Here is a 25,621-nt window from a genome sequence, read left to right as displayed (position 1 = left end):
CTGCAGTAGAAGCCAGGAGCTGGGGAAGAAATTTGACATTTAAATATCACAACACTGTAGACGCTCAGTGGAGCCACAACTGAGTCAGTGTTTATAAGAAACTTGCTCACTTCCTCAGGTTCCTTGCTTTCCTATCAACCTTCCAAAGCGGTTGGACTGTGATGTCACTTGTACATACATACCAGGGTGTGAAGTTCATTTGCCAGCCTTCCTCCCTCACTCAACACGATCAAGAACAGTTCATTAATGGAACCTTGCTCTGCAGAAATTGGGCACCAGTTTCAGCCACATTATATTATACGTACAGATACAGCATGAAAACAGCCCCTCAGCCAACCGGGTCGATGCCGGCCGTTGATCAGTCGTTCACAGTGGTTTAATTTAGAGATACAGCGCGGAAACAGGCCCTTCGGCACGCCGAGTCCGCACCAGCCAGCGATCCCAGCACGTTCAAGTCAAGTCAAGCCAAGTCACTTTTATTTCAATAGCACATTTAAAAAAACAACTCTCGTGGGCCAAAGTGCTTTACATTGGTGGAGGTACTAACGTTATACAACACTGGTTCATAGATTAAGTACATACATAAAAACATACATATAGCCCTCCCTCAGGGGACGTCAAGAAAGGCTTGAGAGTAAAGATGAGTTTTAAGTCTCAACTTGAAGGAGTCGATGGAAGGGGCAGTCCTGATGGGAAGAGGGATGCACGTTATCACTATCCTACACTAGGGATATTTTAACATTTATACCAAGCCAATTAACCTACAAACTTGTACATCTTTGGAGTGTGGGAGGAAATGGAAGGTCTCAGAGAAAACCCACACAGGTCACAGGGAGAATGTATAAACTCCGTACAGACAGCACCCACAGTCAGGATCGAACCTGGATCCCTGGGTTTGTAAGGCAGCAACTCTACCGCTGTGCCACCGAGCTGCCCTGGGTCTATTATCCCACCTTTGCACCCACTCGCTACACACTCCGGGTAATTTATAGAGGGTCAATTCACCCTCAAACCCGCATGCCTTTGGGATGTGGGAGGAAACTGGAGCACCCGGAGGAAACCCACACAGGCACAGGGAGAACGTGGAAACTCCAAATAGACAGCACCCAATGTCAGTCTCTACCTGTGCTGCCTGAATATTGTCCAAAATAATTTCAAATTCACTTGCATAATTCCAAATGCAAATAGTTCATAGCATCTTTTACGAGAGACTTGATAAGATTTCTTTTTTGAAAATATAAACACTTAAAATTGTAGTAGTTTAATACAAAACTCCTCAAAAGTAAATTTTAACACAGATGTATAAAAGATAATAATTGAGAGTTTTCAACGAGAACCAACAAGACGTAATTCGATTGCACAGATTTGAATTAGGGGCGGCATGGTGGCGCAGCGGTAGAGTTACAACGCCAGACTCCCAGGTTCGATCCTGACTACGGGTGTTGTCTGTACAGAGCTTGTACCTTCTCCCCATGACCTGCTTGGGTTTTCTCCGGGATCTCCGGTTTCTTCCCACACTCCAAACACATACAGGTTAGTAGGCTAATTGGCTTGGTATAATTCTAAATTGTCCTTGGTGTATGTAGGAAAGTGTTAGTGTGTGGGGATTGCTGGTTGACACGGACTCGGTGGGCCGAAGGGCCTGTTTCCATGCTGTATCTATAAACTTTAAGGGCCTGTCCCACTAAAGGGCCTGTCCCACATGGAAAGTTTTCCGGTGACTGCCGGCATCATTGACTGGCGTGTCAGGTCACTGAAAAATTCGCAGCGTGTCACGGCGTGATGGCGCGCGGTGTTTTTTCAAGTGTCGCAACTTTTTTTTGTCGCCACTGGATTTTGAAAAGTTCAAAATCTTTTGGTGACACTTATGTGACACCGGCAGTCACTGGAGAAATTGCCAGGTGGGACAGGCCCTTTAGGTGACTCTTTAGGCGACTGCCAGGGACTAGTTTTAATGGAATTCACCTACGACACCTGGCGACAACCTACAACAGCACCTACGACAACACTTACGTCAACCAATGACAGCCTATAACAGCAACATGTTGAAAATTTTGTGGCAGTCACCCGTATTCGCCCAAAAAATGACCAGAGTAGGACAGTCCCTAAACTAAACTTACTCTGATATCATTTGGAAAAACTATGGAAAGTTTCTAGGGTCACCAGGTTTACCTTACAGCACTGTTTCCAAGTGGCAAAGAAGTCAAGTGGCTTTATTGCGGTGGTTATGAACACCATCAATGAATACTAACCCTGTAAAAGAAATTTACAATAAAATGCGTCACAGATGCTGTCATTTATTACCTCTATCGACTGCCTTTAAATTACTGGAACTGCAAAATTAAAGGGAAATTGTCATCATAATGAAACATACTTTGTCTAGTTGGAAATAACATTGTAATGTCACAGAGATTCAAATTATCACAAATAACACCTATTATTACAGAGGTTTTCCAAAACTAAGAGTCCAAATTACATTGTAAAATATTTCACTAGTCTAAACAAAATAGAAATTGGATCTTCACTTCCTGTCTCCATTTTCCTTACAAAATACAAAATTCGAATAGACCTTATTTGTTAATTGCTCTTCTTCTTCTGAAGTCAGGTATCTATGGAATCAGCAGCACAGGCTGATATTGATGGATACTAACATGAGTAATAGGAACAGGAGTGGGCTACGAGGATCCTTCAATGGTTGATCTACAGTAATCTTTGAATTCAGGCCTGGATAGTGAATGTGGACAGGATGTTTCCTCTCGTGGGAGAGTCTAGGGCCAGAGGTCATAGCCTCAGAATAAAAGGACGTACCTTCAGAAAGGAGATGAGGAGGAATTTCTTCAGCCAGAGGGTGGTGAATCTGTGGAATTCATTGCCACAGATGTTTATGGGGAAAAGGCAGGGGAGTGGGATTGAGAGGGAAAGATAGATCAGCCATGATTGAGTGGCGAAGTAGTCCAAATGGTGTAATTCTGCTCCTATCCCTTATGTTCTTATGAACATGAACTCAGACTTAATCCCCAGGACACCTGATTGATCCCTAGGACCCTCGATCCACTAATAATGCAAAAACCTAATAATTCAGCATCCACTGACTGGGCAGACACTGTAAAGATTCACAAACCTCTCCAAGAAGAAATCCCTTGATCATGTCGGCCATTAGTGGCTGGTTTGGATTTTCACATCAGGGAAAATGTTCTCATTCTCAGAATCTGAAATAAAAATTGAAAATGCTGGAAATGCGCAGCAGATCAGACAACTGCCACAAAGAGAGAAAGATCGTCAATGTTTGTAGTCAGTAGCCTTGTAACACACCATATATTTCTTACTTCCAAGGGGCAGAATCTTGACAATATAATGATCCCTTCTAAACTCCAATGGATAGAGGCCCATTCTTCTCAGTCTTTACCCGTAGGTTAAACACCCTGCCAGGAATCAATTAAGAGAACCTTCATTACACTGAAGCAACAAGGAGACCAAAGCTATACAGGGTACTCCAGCTGTGGTCTCACCAAATCCCTGCATAGTTGCAGCAAGTCCGTACTCCTGTAGCCCATGCCCTTTGTAGCAAGACATCTGCCTTCCTTGCATTACAAATACTGAAACCAATCCCCAATCCTTTCCACTCATCATTTTAATTTTATGTTTCATGGATCTTGTGTTTTATGGCTGTTGGCAGATCAATTTCCCTCCTGAGATAAATAAAGTTCTATCGTATCGTATCGTATCGATACCACACAAAATCCACAGCCACATCCTCACCAATGTTACATTATAAACATACTATCATTATATCATATAATATCTTTAACAAAGAGCATTTCATATTTGGCAGTTGCTTCAACTATATCTCCCACATTGATTAAACTTCTACTTTCCTCTTTCAATGGGATACATTTTCTTATTAAAATGTGTGCTGATTATATTACAGTAACGTTTTCCTTATTCTGATGTCAGAATGCTCAGATTTGCTCGGTAGTGTTTTGATCCCCTACTATCCCATCTCACCCCCTCCACCAGCATCACCAGAGTCTACTAATGAAGTCCATAATTTTTCAGAGCAGAATTAGAGGCTGTTTGGCCCATCAAGTCTACTCAGCTTTCAATCGTGGCTGATCTGTCTTTCCCTCTCAACGCCATTCTTCTGCCTTCGCCCTATAATCCCTGAAACCCTTACTTATCAAATGAATTAAGGCCCTGACCTAATACATTATCTACCCATGTTCTCCAGAGATACTGCCTGACCCATTGAGTTACACCAGCACTTTAGTACCACCTCTGGCAGCTAATTCCATTTACCCACCGCGGAGTGAAAAATATGTCCCTCAGGTTCCTATTAAATGTTGGTCCTCTCACCTTAAACCTATGTCCTCTGGTTCTTAATTCCCCAACCCTGGGGCATTCAATCTGTTTCCCCTCATAAGTTTATCGGTCTGAAGAAAGGTCCCAACTGGAAACGTCACCTACCCATGTTGTCCAGTGATGCTGCCTGACCCATTGAGTTAGTCCACTATTTTGTATCCTTTGCGGATGAAAAGTTTCTTTAGCTGATCTCTCTGCCACTACATCTAAACATTCAAAGTACTAAAACCTATGCTGCTCAACACAAAGCTCAACAGCACATTCAATTCTATCACAACCCACGTTCCTCATGACCAAATTGGCTAAAAACAGAATTGTGGCTTTCATCCTGGACCCCAGTTTTCTCCATCTCCAGAGAGTTGTTATGAGCCAATGGAATCAAAACAATTCCTTTAGAATTTGGATGAGATATTATTTTGACTTCCTTCTGTATAAGTTGTTTATGGCGTTCCACTGTGATCACATTCAAGTTATTAGTTTTCATTCCAATTTTATTTTTTGTTCTGGTTCCAGTTCCATAGGCAACATCACCGTACCATTAACTTGTATCATTTTTCATATGATCCAGGGACATTGGTCATGAAGTCGGGCTCTATAACATGGAGACATAGAGACATACATGGTGTTATAATATCAACTACCTCCTCCGGCAGCTCATTCCATATAGCAACCACCCTCTGAGTGAAAAAGATGTCCCTCAGTCAGGTTCCTATCAAAGGTTGCTCCTCTCACCTTAAATCTATCAAACCTATGTCCTCTGGTTTTTAATTTCCCTGGCTAAAAGACTCCGTGAATTCAACTTATCTATTCCCCTCATGATTTTATCTGTCCGAAGAAGGGTCCTGACCAGAAACATCACCTGATCATCTTCCCCAGGGATGCCGCCTGGCCCGCCGAATTACTCCAGCACTTTGTGTCTTTTTTGGATGTGTATTTTGGCGAGCATCACTTGGCCACTTCAAGAATTTTGGATGCACTTTGCACTGGCATCAAACAGGTTAATTACACAATGCAATCCTGGCATCTATTCCCAGCTGCCAGTGATTGTTCATAGATTATTCAGCAAAGGGTCTCAACCCGAAACGTCACCCATTCCTTCTCTCCAGAGATGCTGCCTGTCCTGCTAAGTTACTCCAGCCTTTTGAGTCTATCATAGATTATTCAGCACGTTGCTGATTTTCGCTTCGGCACACATCCAACACGTCACTTAGGAACAATCAGGGCCTTACAACCTGACTAAACTTTCCCAATCCAGGAGCCTTTTGCTGAATGACAACCTGATATTGCTTATCTGACACACAGCAGCCCATAGCTTTACTAAAGGGATCTGACACCTTGACAGAATTATGAAATAACCAGTGTGCGTTATCCTCTCATCATGAGAACAAAATAATAGGAGCAGGAATAAGATAATCAGCCTCTCAATCTGGCATTTCTCAGTCTCCAAAGCTGCCTTTTACACTGGTGCCACAACCCAATACTCCATGACCAAGCTGCAAAGGAGGCAGCAAATATACACTTGGGGGCTGCCACGTTTGGAGGGCTTGAGTTATAGGTGAGTGTGTTATACAAGTGTCTGAGGTTTGGGGGAGAAGGCAGGAGCCAAGAGAAGAGTCAAGAGCGTTTAATTGTCATATGTCCTAGATAGAACATGACGTTATTACTTGCAGCAGCACCACAGAATATGTAAACATATTACACTGTAAACAATATAATAAACGAGAGAGAGAAAAATAATGTTCAGTGTGTGTATATATACACACAAATTCACAAAACGCATATATATATATATATCATATATACTGTATGGACACAAAATGCTGGAGTAACTCAGCGGGTGAGGCAGCATCTATGGAGAGAAGGAATAGGCGACGGGTAGAGACCCTGTATATATACTGTATATCTATATATATATATATATATATATATATATATATATATATATATATATGTATATCTATATGTATATATATCTATATCTACACACACACACACACATGAGTACACACAAAAAAACACGATAAAAGTGCAATAATAACAATAATATTATGCAGTTCAGAGATTATTTGAGGTTGTAGTGTTTCCGTGGATTGTCACCTTGTCGTGGTGGAGAAGCTTGAGTAGTCCTGTGGTCCTGAGATCCATGCCATCTGGAGCTATACTCCTGGTAGGGCCACCCATGGTGGTAAGGTGGAGAGGGATGTCCCTGACAAAGAGCAATCCAACCAAGACCTCAACGGCGGAACAGGCGGAGGATGATGGTTGACTTTAGTGGAGCGTCACAACGGCTGCGAAGATGGATGAAGGCTGTAGCAGAAACGGGTCGCGGTTGTCTTGGACTCCATGCCACTGGAGCCTGACCCAGATCTGTCAAGAACCATGTGGTGGCTGTCTGTGCACCAGTCTCCCCACGTTAAACAAAGTCACGCACAGGCGTCCTCCCAAAAGAGGACAGTCATACTCGTTTCCACTGACCGCAGATGAGTGTTTATTAGCTAAATGGATGCAGGGAAGAATAACGGGTTTAGGAGGGAGAGATAGATCAGCCATGATTGAATGGTGGAGTAGACATGATGGGCCGAATGGCCTAATTCTGCTCCAGTCGCTTATGATATGATCTTATGAGAGGCTGGATAGGCTGGGAGATCTTAGCATGGAGTATCGGAGGTTGAAGGGTGATCGTATAGAGGTGTTTAAAAATCATGAGGGGAAGTAGAAGGTGGATGGTAACGGTCTTTTTTTCCACAGGCTTTGGAAATCTAAAACCAGACATGTTTTATGATCCTATGATTTTATCAAAAAAGAGTTCAATTTCTTCCTTGCATTTACTTTGCAACTGAGACTTTGCAAATCGTCTTGGTTCGTCACTATCTGGTAGAAGAAAGTCCTTCTTGCCTCTGTCCTCACTGACTGATCCCTTATTCTGTGACTGTGGCCCCTCCATCTAGACACAGCACGAGAGGAAGCATCCATCATCCTTGCTACTTAACCTTGGCAATTCTTCTGGAAAACAAAAATCACCAAAACCCACTTAGGTCATAATAACAATGGAAGACTCCCAGAACTGACTGGTCAAAGACAGCCATCCCAATACTGAATGTTCCCAGCAATTTAGACGTTCGAATGTGAATCCAATCCATCACTGGGCCAGCTATGTGGCATTACAAAACAAATAGTCAAATGTGTATTTGGTTACAGTTCAGCCAAAGTAAAATGGAATCATTTACCCCTGGTACACCCCAAATAATACAAAATGTGTAATTGGTGTTGCCAAAGGATTCCTCGCTCACAGAGGGCTCCTTTATAAAAAAGGTACTAATCGTCACAAGAGCTGAAATCATCCCTGCTCTAAGGTTTTACCTTTCCATTTGTCAGCTTTGCAGTCAGGAAAAGACGGGTGCATTAAATTCAGACCGTGACAATAAAGCACTCGCTGACTGCCCCAGTTGAGAGACGCAGGCACATAAACCAGTTGGCCCCAAAGCAGAAGCGCCCACATCGCGGGGCTGGAGACTGGAAGTATCCCGAGCTAATTCTGCTACCACCATCATCTATTGCAACAAGTGCAGGCTCCCACTGATTGTTGCCGGAAGCCTGCGTCCTTTTCAGAATGGACGATGACAGCGATGTCAACATTTGAAACATGGAAGATGGACAGGAAAGAAGATAAACCAGTAAACGGAATAATCTTCTGAGTATGTTTTACTCAGCGGTATGAGGTGAAGTGAATAGATTCTCTAAAGGTAATAGTGAGCCCAAGGTCCACCTCAAGCAGCGTTCAGGTCATTTTTGTAAATGTTTTAGGAAAAAATAATCGTACTCCGAGGCCTTTGACACGCCCGATTATAAATTCATAATGATGATCATTTTGTAGGATGTAGTTGGCAGAGCCACTGCCTTACAGCATCAGAGACACGATTTGGTCCTGATCTCGGGTGCTATTTGTGTGGAGTTACCACATGATACCTGTGACTGTGTAGGTTTCCTCCCAGATTCGAAATACCTGAGAGTTTGCACTTTAATTGGCCTCAGTAAAAATGTCCCCTCATGTGTGGAGAGTGGATGGGAAAGCTGGATAAAGTTGAATGAGTGTGAACGGGTGATTGATGGGCAGCGTTGACTCAGCGGACCCCGAAGGACTTGTTTCCATGATATATCGCTAAACTAAACTAAACAATGGGAAGAGCTAATGTACATGGGCTCTCCCCAAATGTACCTAGAGAATAAATTGGCCAGTGTTACTTGAAGGAACTAATGGAGGTCACTTTAAACATATCTGCGGGAATGCTTACTTTGTTTCTTGCAGCGCTATTAGGAACAAAAATATGCCTCATTTCTAATTTACACCCTGTCCTTGTGGGATTGCTTCCTCCAGCTTCCAAGGCACAACTAAAGTGGCCAGATGACCTTGGGGCTGTCATTTCATTGTTCACAAGGCACACTCAGACTGAACGCACATTTGAAAATGTTCAAGAACTCTCAACTAGTTTCAAATAGACAATAGATGGTTTAATACACCTCTTCACATATTTCAGGTTGAAGTCAAAAATCGTGCTAGTTTTTTCTTTGACTGCAGCAGGTTCTTTCCATTATGTGGAAAGCATCAGTGTTGGCAGGAAGAGTAATGTCCAGAGTCATTGTCTCTAAATACATAAAGCAAAAACATCAGTGGATAGGAGAGCGTACATTGTATTCTCATGAACTCACCCACATCTACACTTTTCTTATTCTCGACGAGGAAGCAGCCTATTCTAAGATGTCCATCCCTCGAGACGAGAATACTGGAAGCAGCAAAACTATTGTGGTTTCATATTCCGCTAACTTGGAAAATGTCCCAAGCACTTAACCCAAAGGAGAAAGTATATTAAAAAGAAATAAAAAAAGATAGCTTATAACAGAGTCCAAAAACTCGGTGAAATGATTTTGGTTTGAAATGGGATTCAATGTGGGAGAAGGCAGAAAATCATGGAGTGCTTGGAAACGTTCCAGAGAATTGGACTACGGTATCATTAGCAATGTTACAAACATCGAGCTACAGGACTGTGATGGGTTTGTAGAAGGGTTTCGACCTGAACCATCACCTGTTCCTTTTCTCCAGAGATGCAGCCTGACCCAGTTGCTCCAGCATTTCATTATAGTTCAGTTTAGCTTAGCTTAGTTTAGTTTATTGCCATGTGTACTGAGGTACAGTGAAAAGCTTTGTGTCTACCTATGTACACTGTAGAAACGAGGAACTGGAGATGCTTCAGACTGAGTCTGAAATCTGAGTGGTCTAAAGGTGATAGATGATAATTTTAGTTGCATTTTTTTAACAATATGATTTTGATACTATTGGGAGTATGGTTATGCACAGAGATTGATTGGAGAAAAAGATTCAAGGATGTGCTCTAATCATACTTGAGAAAATGCTAGCTTCACAATGATTTCTGGGAGCCATCGGTCCATCACTGCTTGAAGTGGAGAAGGACTATTTGGTTCTGAATTACAAAAGCCTCAAGACTACGTATTAGGAGCACTCAGAAGTCCTGCATTAGGTAGGGGGAGGAGCATATCACTTCTCAACCACCCACATAGTCCACCAGCCACTGCCTGTGGTTCTCACATTAGCCTCGAACCTGGGTCTCCGGTGCTCTGTGGCAGCAACTCTGCTGCTGAGCCGTGTGCTGAACAACCTGCTTCCATGCTGCATCTCTATACTAAACCAAACATAAATCCTTCTATCCGCATCAGCCTGAAGAAGGGTTTCGGCCCGAAACGTTGCCTATTTCCTTCGCTCCATAGATGCTGCCACACCCGCTGAGTTTCTCCAGCATTTTTGTCTACCTTCGATTTTCGAGCATCTGCAGTTCCTTCTTGAACATAAATTTGATAGTCCAGGATAGTTACGCACTTGAAGTAAATGATGTGCAGCTGAAAGAGATACCAGCTGACTCAGGGTTGCTGATTTCTTGGATTGACACTGTGAGATATGGAGATTAAGTCAATCACACGCACACACACTGGGCAAGATTTTTTCTCCAGTTATCGGAGAGAAACATCAAGGGTCTTTCCCTCGGGGCTGACAGTAAAGACAACTGGTGCGTTGCCTGAGGTTATTATCAGTCACATTCCAGTGACAAACAGGCTGGGACTTGGGAGGTGATTGCTCCATCCAATGTCCCACATCCTTTGTCTGTTGTATGAGCAAACCTGAAGGTGGAAAAACACTCTCGGACCATGCTGAGAGGAAACAATCCCAAACAGGTTTTTTAAAACGTGGCAACAAATGTCTGATGTCTTTATTTTACACTTAGTTAATAGAAATTTGAGATTCGTCATTTGCTTTTCTAAATCTCAGTTACAGGCACAAGGATGGTAGAAGCCCATTTATCAGTTACCCTCTCTTTTTAACACTTTTTAGTTTAGTTTGTTTTAGTTTAGATTAGTTTAGTTTAGTTTACTTTAAATATAAAGCACGGAAACAGGCCCTTCAGACCGGGTCCGCGCCGACCAGCGATCCCCATACACTAACACTATCCTACACACTAGCGACAATTTACAAATGTTACCAAAATCAATTAACCTACAAACACGCACGTCTTTGGAGTGTGGGAGGAAGCCAGAGCACCCGGAGAAAACCCACGCAGTCATGGGGATAGCATACAAACTGGAAGAAGGGTCTCGACACGAATGGGTCTCACCCATTCCTTCTATCCAGAGATGCTGCACGTCCCGGTGAGTTACTCCAGCATTTTGTGTCTATCTTCAGTTTAAACCAGCATCTACAGTTCCTTCCTCCACAAACTTGTATGTCATTTTTGTAAATGTTTCAGGAAAAAAAAGAATCCTACTCTGAGGCCTTTGACGCACCTGATCTTCCGATGCGACCAGTCCATACTTAGGCATACAACACTAAATTTCTTTCAATTCCATCTTATACAACATCAGCGGCAATCTTTTTGACGGGACACATCAAACAAATGCATTTCAATAACGACCATGCAATTACTTAAAACAGAATGGCCACAAAGTAAACAAGGATTCTAAAAGAGTTCTAAAAGACACAGCAGGAGTGTTGCAATGTGCACTACAGCCTGATAAAAAGGTTCAAACAGGGTTTTATCATGCTTCAACCCCACACTTCCTTTAAAGCAAGGTATCATTAATCTAAGGTCAACTTTCAGTTTGAATACACCCCGCCATTTGTGACCCACTCTGTCTTGGGGAATCAGTGAAACCAAAATCTCACCTTCATTTCACTACAGAAGCCAGATGGAAGAATATTTACCTACATTTTCTGTAAAACATAGCCACGGGTCTCACATTCTACTAAACAAACAGCACCAGGACATTATTTATAGTCGAATGTTGTAGGTTTAATAAATATTGTAGAATTATTTCCTGGTAGTATACTTATTCCAAATTAAGACCTCTGTTGTAGAAATAGCATGGTATAACATTGCAAAATGCTTTAAAGAGTTTTAAGAAGATATAACTGAGAACAGACAACAGAAGCCAATCTCAGTCTGAAGAAGGGTCTCGACCCAAAACATCACCGATTCCTTCTCTCCAGAGATGCTGCCTGTCCCCCTGAGTTACTCCGAAATTTTGTGTCTATCTTACTGGATAAAGATAGACACAAAATACAAGAGTAACTCAGTGGGACAGGCGGCATCTCTGGAGAGAAGGAATGGGTGACTCTTTCGGGTCGAGACCCTGCTTCAGAAAGAGACACTGCCTGACCCGCTGAGTAACTCCAGCACCTTGTGTCTTTTTTTTTTGTAATTCAGCATCTGCAGTTCCTTGTATCTAATATTTGAATCATATTGTTTTGTAAACATAGGCTTTCTTATGTTGAACGGAAGATATGACACTCCACACTTCATAAAAGTAGTTTCGGCAAGAACAGAACAGCTTTTGAACAGCTATTATGAGTACGATGTTAAAATCACAGTTCAACATCGTTTTCAACGACGTTTAAATGTGAATAGGATGAAATTCATGTCAGATCACTGACTGTGCATTGATTGCATCAGTACAGGCTGCAACAGCGCAACCAGTGGAGGCCAATGTACTGACAGCAACATCCGACTTCTGCATTTAACTCTGTATGCTGCTGTCAGTTTTACACAGTCCTGATGGTGAGTGCTGACAGTTTTGTTGTCATTACCACTGTACATTCAGTCACTATTTTGCAGATCGGCCTGTTGTTTATGTTGCAATAATTGCTTGCAATAAGCCTCGAAAATATCCCGCCATTCCCTTGCAACATGGCTGCCTATTTTTCTGTACGAAGTCTACCATGTGGTGCATTGGCTTGACCTAGGCGCTTGTCAGCAAAATTAAAATGACAGCAATAAGAAAAATCATGCAGGGTGGCACAGTGGAGCAACAGTAAAGTTGCTACCTTACAGCACCAGACACCCGGGTTCAATCCTGATTATGGGTGCTGCCTGTATGGAGTTTGTAAGTTCTCCCTGTGACCGTGTGGGCTTTCTCCGGGTGCTCCGACTTCCTCCCACATTTCAAAGACGTGCAGGTTTGTCGGGTAATTGTCTTTGGTAAAATTGTTAAATTGTCCCTTGTGTTCAGGATAGTGCCACTGTACGGGGATCGCAGGTCGGCGTGGACTCAGTGGGCTGAAAGGCCTGTTTCCACTCTGTATCTCCAAACTAAACTAAACTCAACTAAACTAAACTATACTAAACTAAACAAAATCAATCCAATGACTAGAGATCAGGTGCAAAGGGTAAAACCTTTCTTAGCTCAACTGTAATGTTTGATAAAATTTCAGAGAGCTTTTACTCTGCTGCAGAGTATAAATATTAATATCAACTTGTACCATAAGAACACGAGTTAGATTGAACAAGGAATTATTTAAAGAACACAGTAGAGCAGAAATTAAATTCAATCAATAGTCATGTTATTGAGAGACACGAGGCACTGGATTCTTGGGGCTTAAAACATATTATTTAAGAAGTTTGTTAATTGTCCAGAATTTCTGAGTTCAACTGTTGCACAGTATTTCAGTACTGATGAAATGTAAACCAAAAATGCAAGTGAAATAGTACTTTATTTGTAATCATAAAAGATTCCATTCTCTAAGATGCCCATTGACCCAGAGCTGAACAAAAACAGGCCGTTTAGGCGAGAATTTACCCCCTACTGTTTTGTAATTCTAATAAATTGCTTACATTGTTAAAATTTTGCATTTAAAAGTTCATTTTACGTTTTGTTGATTTATGCTGATCAGACAACCTTTCCTCCCGCGACCAATAAAACGCACATAAAGACATGCATAAGTCCTTATAAGGAGTCTAAAACAATATGGTGGTGTGTTGAACTGCACACAGTACCACAAGTACTTCCTTCAAGTGTTTGCCAGCTGTACTCTGGAGACAGCCAATTTACTTGATGGTTTGTGTGAAAAAAATTATTTCCTGGCCAGTTATCACAAACGTATAATTATAGCTCTGGTAAAGCAGAATGGGAGTGAGAGAGTGAGAGAGAGAGAGAAAGAGAGAGAAATGAAATAGAAAAATAAATAAACTAATAATATTTTCCTTTAAAATTGCCCCATAATAGCATTAAAATATACAATGTCACTGTTGTGATGCTGCACTTTTGTTTAATTATCCTCAATCTACAATGAGCACAATTGTTCTCTTTAGAGAACGGTTTTGTGTTGTGTGAAGAAAGATTTTTTTTTTTTGGTTGCAGGAATGCCCGAACAATAATGGTGACATTGTTGGGAGCTGTTCGAACCGTTTCATATAACCCAGTTAGGAAAGGGTGACTATAGATGCCTTTTGGCCACATGTGTTTACATAAGGAAATGCATGCGGGTTTGAGATGGCGCCTCTTGTCAGCGGCCGCACTCTGTACCGATGACCCTTACAGAGCTGCTTTTTGCTTCTGGGTACGTTTACTGCACTCCAGATGTGTGCTGGCTCCAGTGTGGCTGCAAAGCGCAGTGAACTGGCATCCCAGGGCTCATCAATCCGTGGGGTAGTACGCCACTGTGGTGCACTTGGCGCAGGCTACAGGAAGGAGCGCAGATATTCAGTCTCAGAGCTTCCAGAGTTGCTAGTAAGCGCTGTGAAATTCTCATAGAATAAATGTCACTTTTATTGCCTGGCTTAAACTGAAACGTCTGTAAATCACACACCACTCTGCTTGTTCACATAGTTGAGTACATTTCACATGATTAGTGTTACGCATAACAGCATGCGACATTGAAACAGAGAAATATTGCAGTCATGTAAAGGAGTTAGTGAATAGGTTTGTGGTTTGAGACAAGGATTACTTTTTTTTCCAATTTTCCAAATCTTCTTGCAAAACCTTTCAGTTGTATTTTAGATTTCCACTCCTTGTGAAATTTCAAAATGCAATTTTCTGATGCAAAACTCTCAGTTAACCCTGTGAGTACCAAATATATTTTCAAGGCTCACACAAGAATCTTTAGGATACGGAATAGATGTAAAAGCTTTTCACTCTACCCCAGTACACTTGACAATAATCTAAACTAAGTTTCTGTCCTTGTTTAGTCTAGTGATACAGTGCGGAAACAGGCCCTTCGGCCCATCAAGTCCGTGCTGACCAGTGATCCCTGCACAATAGCATTATCCTACACACACACAAGGGATAATTTACAACCATATCAAAGCAATTAGCCTACAAAACCTGTACGTCTTTGGAGTGTGGGAGGAAACCGGAGCACCCAGACAAAACCCACGCAGGTCACGGGGCGAATGTACAAACTCCATACAAACAAGCACCCGTAGTCAGGATCGAACCCAGGTCTCTGGCGCCATAAGGCAGCAACTCTACCGCTGCACCACTGTGCTGCCCTAGGTTATTGTTAATTTCAGTCAATCTCAGAAGATACATGTTCCTTATGCTTTTAAGCCAACCACCAGGGAACACTTACAAACATTTAAGCATTCCATAATTAGTTTGAATTTAACAATTGCAATTGTGTGGCTTCAGGTCCAATTTCTATTACACCAATTGTCTTTCCTGCATTAACAAAGCAATGAATATATTTTGAAATTAACAGAGGCCAATGAACCTACAAACCTGCACGTCCTTGGGGTGTGGGAGAAAACTGGAGCACACGGAGAAAATCCACATGGTCGCAGGGAGAATGTGGTTAGGATCGAGGTTAGGATCAAACCCCTGTCCCTGATGCTGACAGGCAGCAGCTCCACCAGCTAAGCCACTGTGTTGCCCCCTACTCTTGTAGATTGTTATGTAGTCGGGATCATCTGTGTAAATGTAAATGTAATTATCTTACAAATATATTATAATATATATAAACATACACATTATAAATATTGAAGGAAAAAATATTAGAAATAATCTAGCTGCGATGATCCTTCATTTATAATATCATTATAAAATTATTTTCCGGCTCCTTCATCCTTATAAGTGTTACCATTTAGTTTAGTTAGTTTGTTGTCACATATACCGGGGTACAGTGATTAGAGTTCTGTATAAGCAGATGAACCTATTCTCTGCATACTGATTTTATTTTACAGCTTTCATGGTATATTTTATGTATTAATAAAGATGGGTCTCCTTTCATCTCCAATAGCTCCTGGAACCGGCTCTACATTTGGATCCCAGACAAATTCTAATCAGCAGTAATAATGACATTTGCTACTGTCAGTGTCTAGCTTTGCTGTTTTAAGACAACGTTTCTCTCTCTTCTTTTTAAAGGTCTTTTCACTCAACCAATTACTCAGACCAGCAGTAGCATGTTCGCACACCAATCCCCCTTCTTTATTGACTGGCTGCTTGAAGTGTGAGACAGCAACCCAGGAGACTCAAAGTCCACCCCTCCCTCTCTGTGGGGGTGACAGTTCTTTGATCAGCGTTTCCCTGGCATGACCCCCCTCTAAGTACTCTCATCCTCCCCCCCCCCCCCCCCCAACCCACCCCATCCGCCAAAGTGTCATATGGCCGGGATGGAAAATTCAGGGCTTGTAAAACGACGCCAGGAACCTGCACCTTACCGACCTGCTTCTGAGCATGAATGTGCTACTGTGTAGGGCTCTGTAAGCATCGAACTTTACTTTACAGAAGGTTTACCAGATAAATATATAAAATAACAAATAGCTGGCAGTAACCACATTGCCAATCTTGAAGTTCCGGTGACATTCATGATTCAAGATTTTCTCATTTGCAGGAAGGAACTGCAGATGCGGGTTTACACCGAAGATAGACACAAAATGCTGGAGTAAACTCAGCGGGTCAGGCAGCGTCTCTGGAGAAAAGGGAACAGGTGACGATTTGGGTCGAGACCCTAATTCAGACTGAGATTCAGCGGAGAAGGAAACTAGGGGTATGAAAAGGAACAAAGAACAAAGGAATGAAATGCATGAAAAGAACAAATCAAGACTTTCTCAATTTTCATGTAATTTTCTCATGTTAAGTCAGGCAGCTGCCTGAATAACTGTGGCAGTACATGAGAATGATTCTGATAAAGACACAACGAATTAGAGATGCTAGTTTACCAAAAATAATTCAGACCCCGGGTTAGTTAACTAGTTAGACACAAAATGCTGGGGTAACTCAGCAGGACAGGCAGCATCTCTGGTGAGAAGGAATGTGTGATGTTTTGGGTTGATGCTTTTCTTCAGACTGAAGAAGGGTCTCAACCTGAAATGTCATCCATTCATTCTCTCCAGAGATGCAAGCTGTCCTACTGAGTTACTCCAGCATTTTATGTCTATCTCCAGTGTAAACCAGCATCTGCAGTTCCCTCCTGCACCGAGTTAATCAGTTAACTGTTCTTCCCAAGTGAACTAAAGGAAATCGAGGCCCAGCTCTGTACCAAAAATAGAAAATGCAGGAAACTCTCAGCTTGTCAGGCAGCATCTGCGGAAAGAGAAACAGTCTAAATTTCTGGTCTATGTTCATTCGTCGCAGCAATTTTCTGGTGGCGGGTAACAGGCATGTAACGTTAACTGGTTTTCTTTCCACAGCTGGCATCAGATCTGTTGAGAATTGATGGCTTTTTCTGTTTTTATTTCAGCTTTGCAGCATCTGCAGTTTTTTTCAATTTCTATGTCTGAACATCTGTACTTTAACAGCCAGGGCACTGTGTAGGGCAATTAAACAAACATGGTCATGTTAAGGACTCTGAGATCTTTAACAAATTTCAAACAGCAAGCAACTTTCCATGCTAATCCTCGACAGTATCGTTATTACCAGGTCTTCAGTAGAGGTCTCAATTATAGAATATAGAACATGGAGCATAGAAAACTCCCTCCAGGATGCATCACAGCATGGTTTGGGAACACCAAGAAATTGTGGTCGCAGGCCAGATCATCAAGCGATCATCATCTCCCTTTCATTGACTCCATCAACGCCTCATGCTGCCTCGATAAGGCCACCAGCGTAATCAGAGTCTCACCCCGGACAATCCATCATCTCCCCTCTCCCATCAGGTGAGAGATACAGAAGTGTCAAAATGCACACCTTCAGATTTAGGGACAGTTTCTTCCTGTCTGTTATCAGGCAACTGAACCATCCCATCACCTACTAGAGAGCAGTCCTAACCTACCATCTACCTCATTGGAGACCCTGGGACTACCTTTGATCGGACTTTATCTTGCACTAAATGTTATTTACTTTAGCCTGTGTCTGTACCTTGTGGATGGCTTGATTGTAATCATGTATAGTCTTACCGCTGGCTGGATAACACACAACAAAAAGCTTTTCACTGTACCTCGGTACACGTGACAACTAACTAACTAAACTAAAACTAAACTAAATGGTAACATACCTCATACACTGGGCTTGCACTCTGACTTCCCCAGATCCCTACAGGCATACCTCATCTTCCAGGATAACACCAATGTCCCTGGGATTCATCCAGAATAAACTCACATACAAGCTGTGTGGGACTGCTGTAGGGATGCCATTGAACAAGTGGCGATCCAAATCCACACAATGCCAGAATTTCTCCACTAACGTCTGACCATCTCATTGATATTGCCAAGACCAACATCTGCTGGGTTTATAGGAATGATTACAGCCCCGATTAATGGGAAATCCAGGATTAGGCCAGCGGTCTCCCCAGACCATGGGTTGAGTCCTTACATTCGGCCAATTACCACAACGCATTTGGTGCCAACAGCCTGGAACATCTAACTCTTTCTGTGCCTGGTTCTCACTATAGCATCTTGGAGCCAACCAGCGATGCAGTGGGAAATCAGGCCTCAAAAGAATGGACCAAGTGGTGGAGATAATTAAATAAAATCCAGCAAAGTTTGATTAAAGATAGTCCGATGAGGTAGATGGTAGGTCAGGAACATTCTCCTCCATAGCAAACTCTGCAAGTAGTTCTTTAGACAGAGAACACGCGCTGGATAATAACTTTAAGCCTTCCAGAGGACTTCACCATCACCTACAGAGGAAGAGTAATGGAGAGGTACTTCATGAAAACCCGTGGGTCACTGGGTCTGGAAGGCTCGACTCACCCACCGTGGATTGAGGACACATGGGAACCCACCTGGAGGACTGGTAAGCAGGCCGGCTGCTGGGAGTGGGCGCAGGGCCTCGAAGGTGGACCAGGCCACTGGAGGTTCTGCAGCTGCCTGGGGCTTGGCTGGACTGGATGCTGCTCCAAGGCTGGGAACGTAGACAGGACGCGGTCTACAGCATTGGAGCAGCTACGCTTGGCCAGGCCGACACTGCAACGCTGCCAGGACAACAGACCTTCATGGTCATATCAAGATCCCTGAGACTTGAAAACGGTGCCAAACCGGTGACTCTGTATGCTGTCTCAGTGCACTACTGCTGTACACTTGTACTGTATCTGAGATGCTTATCTGATATGTATCTAAGTGCTTATGTACAGTGATATGTACTGAACTGTATTCAAAAATGAATTTCTCTCTACCTCAGAATATATGACAAAGAAAGTACCTTGCCATCATGTTGGCCATGAAACAGCCACTTTATACACTAATCTTACCCTATATCCATTTTATTTTCCTGTCATTTTCATCAACTCCGCCAGATTTTACCGCCTATTAATATGTGAAGGACAATTTGCAGTGGCAATTTAACCTGCCAACCCTCTTATACCAGGGCACCTGAGAAATGACGTGGTCACAGGGAGAACGGGCAAACTCCACACAGACAGCACCTGTGGTCAGGATTGAATTAGCTCACTAGGGCTGTGAGGAAATAGCTCTGTTACCTGCACCATTGGGCTGTCTAGACGTGCTGATGGAAGATTTTTCAGCAAAGAAGAAAGGAAAGGGCATGCAATTTCTTCACCAACTATAGGAAAGGTTTCATAGGAATCTGAGGGGTCACTTTTTCTCACGTTGGGTGGTGGGTGTAAGTAACAAACTGCCAGAGGAGGTAGTTGAGGCAGGTACTATCACAATGTTTAAGAAGGCATTAGTCATGTACATGGATAGGACAGGTTTACAGGGATATGGGCCAAATATAACCATATAACAATTACAGCACGGAAACAGGCCATCTCGACCCTTCTAGTCCGTGCCAAACACGTATTCTCCCCTAGTCCCATACACCTGCGTTCAGACCATAACCCTCCATTCCTTTCCCGTCCATATAGCTATCCAATTTATTTTTAAATGATAAAAACGAACCTGCCTCCACCACCTTCACTGGAAGCTCATTCCACACAGCCACCACTCCCTGAGTAAAGAAGTTCCCCCTCATGTTACCCCTAAACGTCTGTCCCTTAATTCTCAAGTCATGTCCCCTCAATGCAGGCAAGTGGGACTAGTGTCGATGGCACCAAGCCCCAGGCAGCTGGTGGAAAAGCTGAAGCTGTTGAAGGTGGACACTGACACCTGCAATTGGGTCCTTAACTTTCTGACGCAGCGGCAGCTGACAGTCAGGGTGGGCAGTAGGACATCAAGAACCATCACAGTGAGCACTGGCTCACCCCAAGGCTGTGTCCTGAGCCCCCTGCTGTTCAGTCTGCTTCCCCATGACTGCACTGCTAGACTCAGCAACAATTTATCAATAAGTTTGCTGATGACACAACAGTGGTGGGTCTCATCAGTGACAATAATGAGTCGGCGTACAGGATGGAGGTGGAGCTGCTTACAGAGTGGTGCAGATCTCACAACCTCACCCTCAGCATGGATAAGACGAAGGAGATGGTGATTGATTTCAGGAGGGCTGGCAAACACCATCATACACCGCTGCATATTGATGGAGCTGCTGTGGAGAGGGTTAGCAGCGTGAAGTTCCTGGGAGTTCACCTAGTGGACAACCTGACCTCAACGACCAACACCACAGCAGTCATCAAAAGAGCACAGCAGCGGCTCCACCCCCTCTGGAGACTCAGAAAAGCAGGTCTCCCCAGTGTGCACCTAATGACCTTCTACAGCGGTACCATCGAGAGCATACTGACCTACGGCATCACTTCCTGGTTTGGGAGCTGTAAGGCTTACAAACAAAGACTGCTAAACAGGATAGTGAAGACAGCCAGTAGGATCATTGGTGCCCCACCCTTTCCTGTTGGAGATCTATCAGAGCATCAGGAGCCATCTTCATCATTAAGGACCCCCTATCATCCATCACACCACATCTTCTATACCTCCTCCCAGATGGCAGAATGGAAGAGTATCAGCTGCAGAACCAGCAGGATGCTACACAGCTTCTTCCCACAAGCAATAAAAATGGTTCACGGACTGTGTCCCCTCCCCATACACACACACCACCACATCTAACCTCGCCCAAACTTTGACAGCTAGACACCTGTCAAGGTAAAGTCACTGTCCGATCTGAATGTCTGTTGTTAGTTCAATTTTAGGTCTATTTTAGATATGATAATTTTAAAGTTGTATGTATTTATTCTGTTTTTATCAATTGCACTGACTGGAACTGATGAGAAACAATTTTTTGTTTCTTCTGTGTATGTAAGTACTCGGTGAAATGACAATAAATTTAATACTGAATACTGTTCAGCGTGGGCAAGTTGTGCCGAAGGGCCTGTTTCCACGCTGTATGACTATGACTCAAAACTCGGTGCACAGAGACTTAGTAAAGTGTGAACTAATGCTCCGATATTAGAGCACATCAGAACATTACTAAGGAATAAAGAGAGACAATGGCCATTGCCATAGTCACAACATGCACACACAATTATGAAAACCACAGTCCATTACTCCTGAATGACCTACAAACAAAGGCAACAAATAACAAGAAAATAGGCAGGAAAATAAGTCCAACGGTGATTAGTGATTTTTGAAGAGTTATTCAGTGTAAATATTTTTCCATTTGCATTACTTTGAGCAATTATTAAAAAGATGCATAATGTTATTTTCAAGAACTAGTATCATTATACATCAATTATTTGAACTGAAAGGTCAAATTTTCTTTTGTGCATTGAATTTCATAATTTTGTATATCTCTATCAAGTCTCCCCTCAATGTCTGACATTTCCGAGAAAAAAAAATATTTAACATCACGAATATTTTGGGAATAGTCATACAGTCCACACCCTTATGCAAAAACAATTTTGCATCCAAATGAAAAACAAGTTTCTTCCTGTGCAACTTCAGTGACCCACTTAGGAAATCACACCTAGCTAATTTCAACCAAGTGAAATTAGAGTCCCGGAGTAATACAGCATGGAAATATGCCCTTTGGTCCAACTTGCCCACATTGGCCAACATGTCCCATCTGCACTAGTCCCACCTGCCTGCATTTGGCCTATATCCTAAACCTGCCCTATCTATACACGTGTGTTTAGGATCAGGATTAGGATCTTTTTTTTCAGTCCCCTCTCCGAATTACAACTGGTCCCAATTCCATTCCGGGATGGCGGGACTGTCATATCTGAGAGGATGGAACGGCTGCGCTTGTACACTCTGGAGTTTAGAAGGATGAGAGGGAACCTTATTGAAACATATAAGATTGTTAGGGGTTTAGACACACTAGAGGCAGGAAACATGTTCCCAGTGTTGTGGGAATCCAGAACCAGGGGCCACAGTTTAAGAATAAGGGGTAAACCATTTAGAACGGAGACAAGGAAACACTATTTCTCACAGAGAGTTGTGAGTCTGTGGAATTCTCTGCCTCAGAGGGCGGTGGAGGCCGGTTCTCTGGATGCTTTCAAGAGAGAGCTAGATAGGGCTCTTAAAGATAACGGAGTCAGGGGATATGGGGAGAAGGCAGGAACGGGGTACTGATTGGGGATGATCAGCCATGATCACATTGAATGGAGCTGCTGGCTCGAAGGGCCAAATGGCCTATTCCTGCACCTATTGTCTATTGCCATTCAGCAGCTCCATGGAACAGCAGTGGAAATAGTTGATGTCATTACGATGGGCCAGGCAGAACCCAAACTCTATCAATTCGGTGCCACAAGGACAGAGGGCCTTAAAGTGAGAAAATTAGAAATGTCATATTTCTTTGGGCCAAGATCAGACATTTCAGAGATTAAAAAGTTGCAAATAGGTGCTGTAACATATTTTCTTTCTGCATGCTGTTCCAGAAGAGGATCTCTTGTACTCTTGTATAGTATGATATGACGGGATAGCTTGCATCTCTTTATACATGACGTTACAAAAACTAACTGATTAACTAACTTTATCTCCTATTCCAAGCTGATAACTATAGCATGTTACGTAACAAAATTGATTAGTTTAGTTTTAGATTAGAGATTCGGCATGGAAACAGGCCCTTCGGCCCACCGAGACAATGCCGGCCAGTGATTCCCACACACTAGGGATAATTTGCAAATTTACCCAGCCGATTAGCCTACAAACCTGTACGTCTTTGAAGTGTGGGATTAATCCGGAAAACCCACGCAGGTTACAGGGAGAACGTACAAACTCCGTACAGACAGCACCCGTAGCCTGGATCAAACCTGGGCCGCTGTAAAGCAGCAACTCTACCGTGTGGAGAGGATGTTTCGACCAGTGGGAGAGTCTAGAACCAGAGGCCATAGCTACAGAATACAAGGGTAGTCAGAGGGTGATGAATCTGTGGAATTCATTGCCACAGAAGGCTGTGTTGTCCATCAGTGGATATTTTTAAGATGGATATTGATGGATCCTGATTGGTACGGTTGTCAGGGGTTTGAGGAGAAGGCAGAAGAATGGGATTGTGAGGGAAAGATAGATGGGCTATGATTTACTGGTGTAGACTTGATGTGGCCTAATTCTGCTCCTAGAATTTTAAAATCTTATAAAAACCAAAATGATGTGCAGCTTTAATCAACTTCATGCAGCCGTTTATCCCTGCATGACACGGCACCATTAACACACAATGTTGAGTAACATCATGCCTAGGAAATATTACATTCACTGAGGAAAGCCTGAATTGGATTATCAGCCAAGACTAAGATCTGATTTTAGGTCTCTGGCAGAGGATTCAAGGTTCCATCTGGATTCCAAACTTATTAAATCTTATTGGCAGGAGCAATGCTATAAAATTGCATGTTATAGATATTTTCTATTAATAATCATTGTGCGAGCAGTATTTTTTAACAAGTCACAGTATGTATTTTTGTACCTTTATTTTAATTAATCGACCTATCTGCATATTTTAGTATTTCCAAAGGAAAGTCACAGAAATTGAATACATTTTAAAACCATTTCTCAACAAAGCCCCTGGAACAAGGTGGACCTTAGGGTGCAGTAAGTGAAATCACATGTAAAACAATCTGTGTTCTCAAGGCTACTTGTACTAAAAAAAATGGGATCATGCATAAAATCCCAGTGATTATTTCTCCAGTCAGCAAAAAATAAGAGACAAAATAGGAATAAAAGAGACGGAAAAGAAATTAGCTCAGGTCAGGCTCTCACGCTACCCATTTAAGTTTACAGCTAAGTAAAATATTTTCCAGCCATGTAACTTTGAGGGTCACCCTTTGTGGGAACTATATTATTTTTGTGTCGTCGCTGGATATTTGATAAGTTATCACATTCTTTAACTGCAGGGTTCCAAGATGTTCATTCTCATTGTAGGGAAGAGCTGCAGATGCTGGTTTAAATCGAAGGTAGACACAAAATGCTGGAGTAACTCAGTGGGACTGGCAGCATCTCTGGAGAGAAGAAATGGGTGGCGTTTCGTGTCGAGACCCTTCTTCAGACTCATATTCATTCTCATGTTGTGCATCATCCAATGTAAAATCCCACCAGTTTATGCACCTCTGGGATGGGATTATGATGCTGATCATTCCCACTCAGTTTCAATTCATAGCTTCCCAGATGGATCCAACTACGCAGTGTTTATTTTATCAATAAAAATGTTGCCATGGTCACATGTTGAAAATATTGCCTTTTCAGACATTTGGTTTTGTCATAAACTTATGACATGATTCTAACAGAATATCGCGGAGATTAAGTGGGATGAGATTTAACGTTATTTGCTTTTCGGAAAGCCTCTGGTTTCACACAAGGCTTCTGATCGGACTTCTGAGTCAAGATCAAGGAGGACAAGGGAGATGGCCTCAGCTGCCTTTCCAAACCTTAAATGCTGCATCTCTAAACCAATCTTACCTTGGTCCAACACACCACACCACATATACTGATACTGATACTGATACTCCACCATCGTGTGGTGAAGGTGATTAAGCAATTGGATCATCACCCCAAGTCACCAAGAGATGTAGGTTCGAATTCCGCTCAGAATCTGAGGAATTTAAAATCAAACAATCAAATAAGTCTGGAATTTTTGAAAAAATACTGATCTTGGTAAACTTGAAACTGCCAGATGGTTGTAAAACATTAAACTAGTTTAGGGATAGAAATATGCCATCCTTTTGAATTCAGTCTCACTATTGTCCTGTATCTTCAGGTATGGTTTTGCCAGTGACGTCTATATTCCATCAACATGGCGGATGCTCAGTGGCGCAGCGGCAGAGTCACTGCCTTACAGCGCCAGAAACCTGGGTTCCATCCTGACCACTGGTGAGGTCTGTGTGGAATTTCTACGTTCTCCCTGTGACCGCTTGGGTTTTCTCTGGGTGCTCTGATTCATCCCACATCCCAAAGACATGCGCGTTGTAGGTTAATTGGCATCTGTAGATTGCCCCTAGTGTGTAGGATGTGAAACTGGGATAACATAGAACTAGGGGTCCCTGCCTAGGTCCCTGCCTGCTTCAAAAAATCCATCATTGTGCCGGTACCAAAAAATGCCTCCCCAGCCTGCCTGAATGACTACCGTCCGGTGGCCCTTACCTCGGTAGTCATGAAATGCTTTGAGAGGCTGGTGAAGAATCACATCTGCGCCTTCCTCCCTCGGAACATGGACCCGTTGCAGTTTGCATACC

The 25,621-nt window shown here is 42.7% G+C and overlaps 2 long non-coding RNA genes across 2 annotated transcripts in view; one reads left to right on the top strand and one right to left on the bottom strand.

Moving 5' to 3' along the window:
- LOC129707449 (uncharacterized) overlaps window positions 1-4,464 on the bottom strand; it is a 67,970-nt gene extending 63,506 nt beyond the window's left edge. The window contains exon 1 of the long non-coding RNA XR_008725187.1: window positions 3,122-4,464. This is a non-coding gene — a long non-coding RNA (uncharacterized LOC129707449). The remainder of the gene's footprint in view (window positions 1-3,121) is intronic.
- Window positions 4,465-12,172: 7,708 nt separating this feature from the next.
- LOC129707448 (uncharacterized) lies at window positions 12,173-25,417 on the top strand. The gene is made up of 3 exons (XR_008725185.1): window positions 12,173-12,479; window positions 16,529-16,684; window positions 24,287-25,417. It is a non-coding gene; the product is annotated as an uncharacterized LOC129707448 (long non-coding RNA).
- Window positions 25,418-25,621: the final 204 nt, after the last annotated feature.

Source organism: Leucoraja erinacea, chromosome 21, assembly GCF_028641065.1.
Source record: "Leucoraja erinacea ecotype New England chromosome 21, Leri_hhj_1, whole genome shotgun sequence".
NCBI classification, from domain to species: domain Eukaryota; kingdom Metazoa; phylum Chordata; class Chondrichthyes; order Rajiformes; family Rajidae; genus Leucoraja; species Leucoraja erinaceus.
The sequence above is the reverse complement of the archived record's forward strand: the minus strand, read 5'-3'. Positions and strand labels throughout refer to the sequence as shown.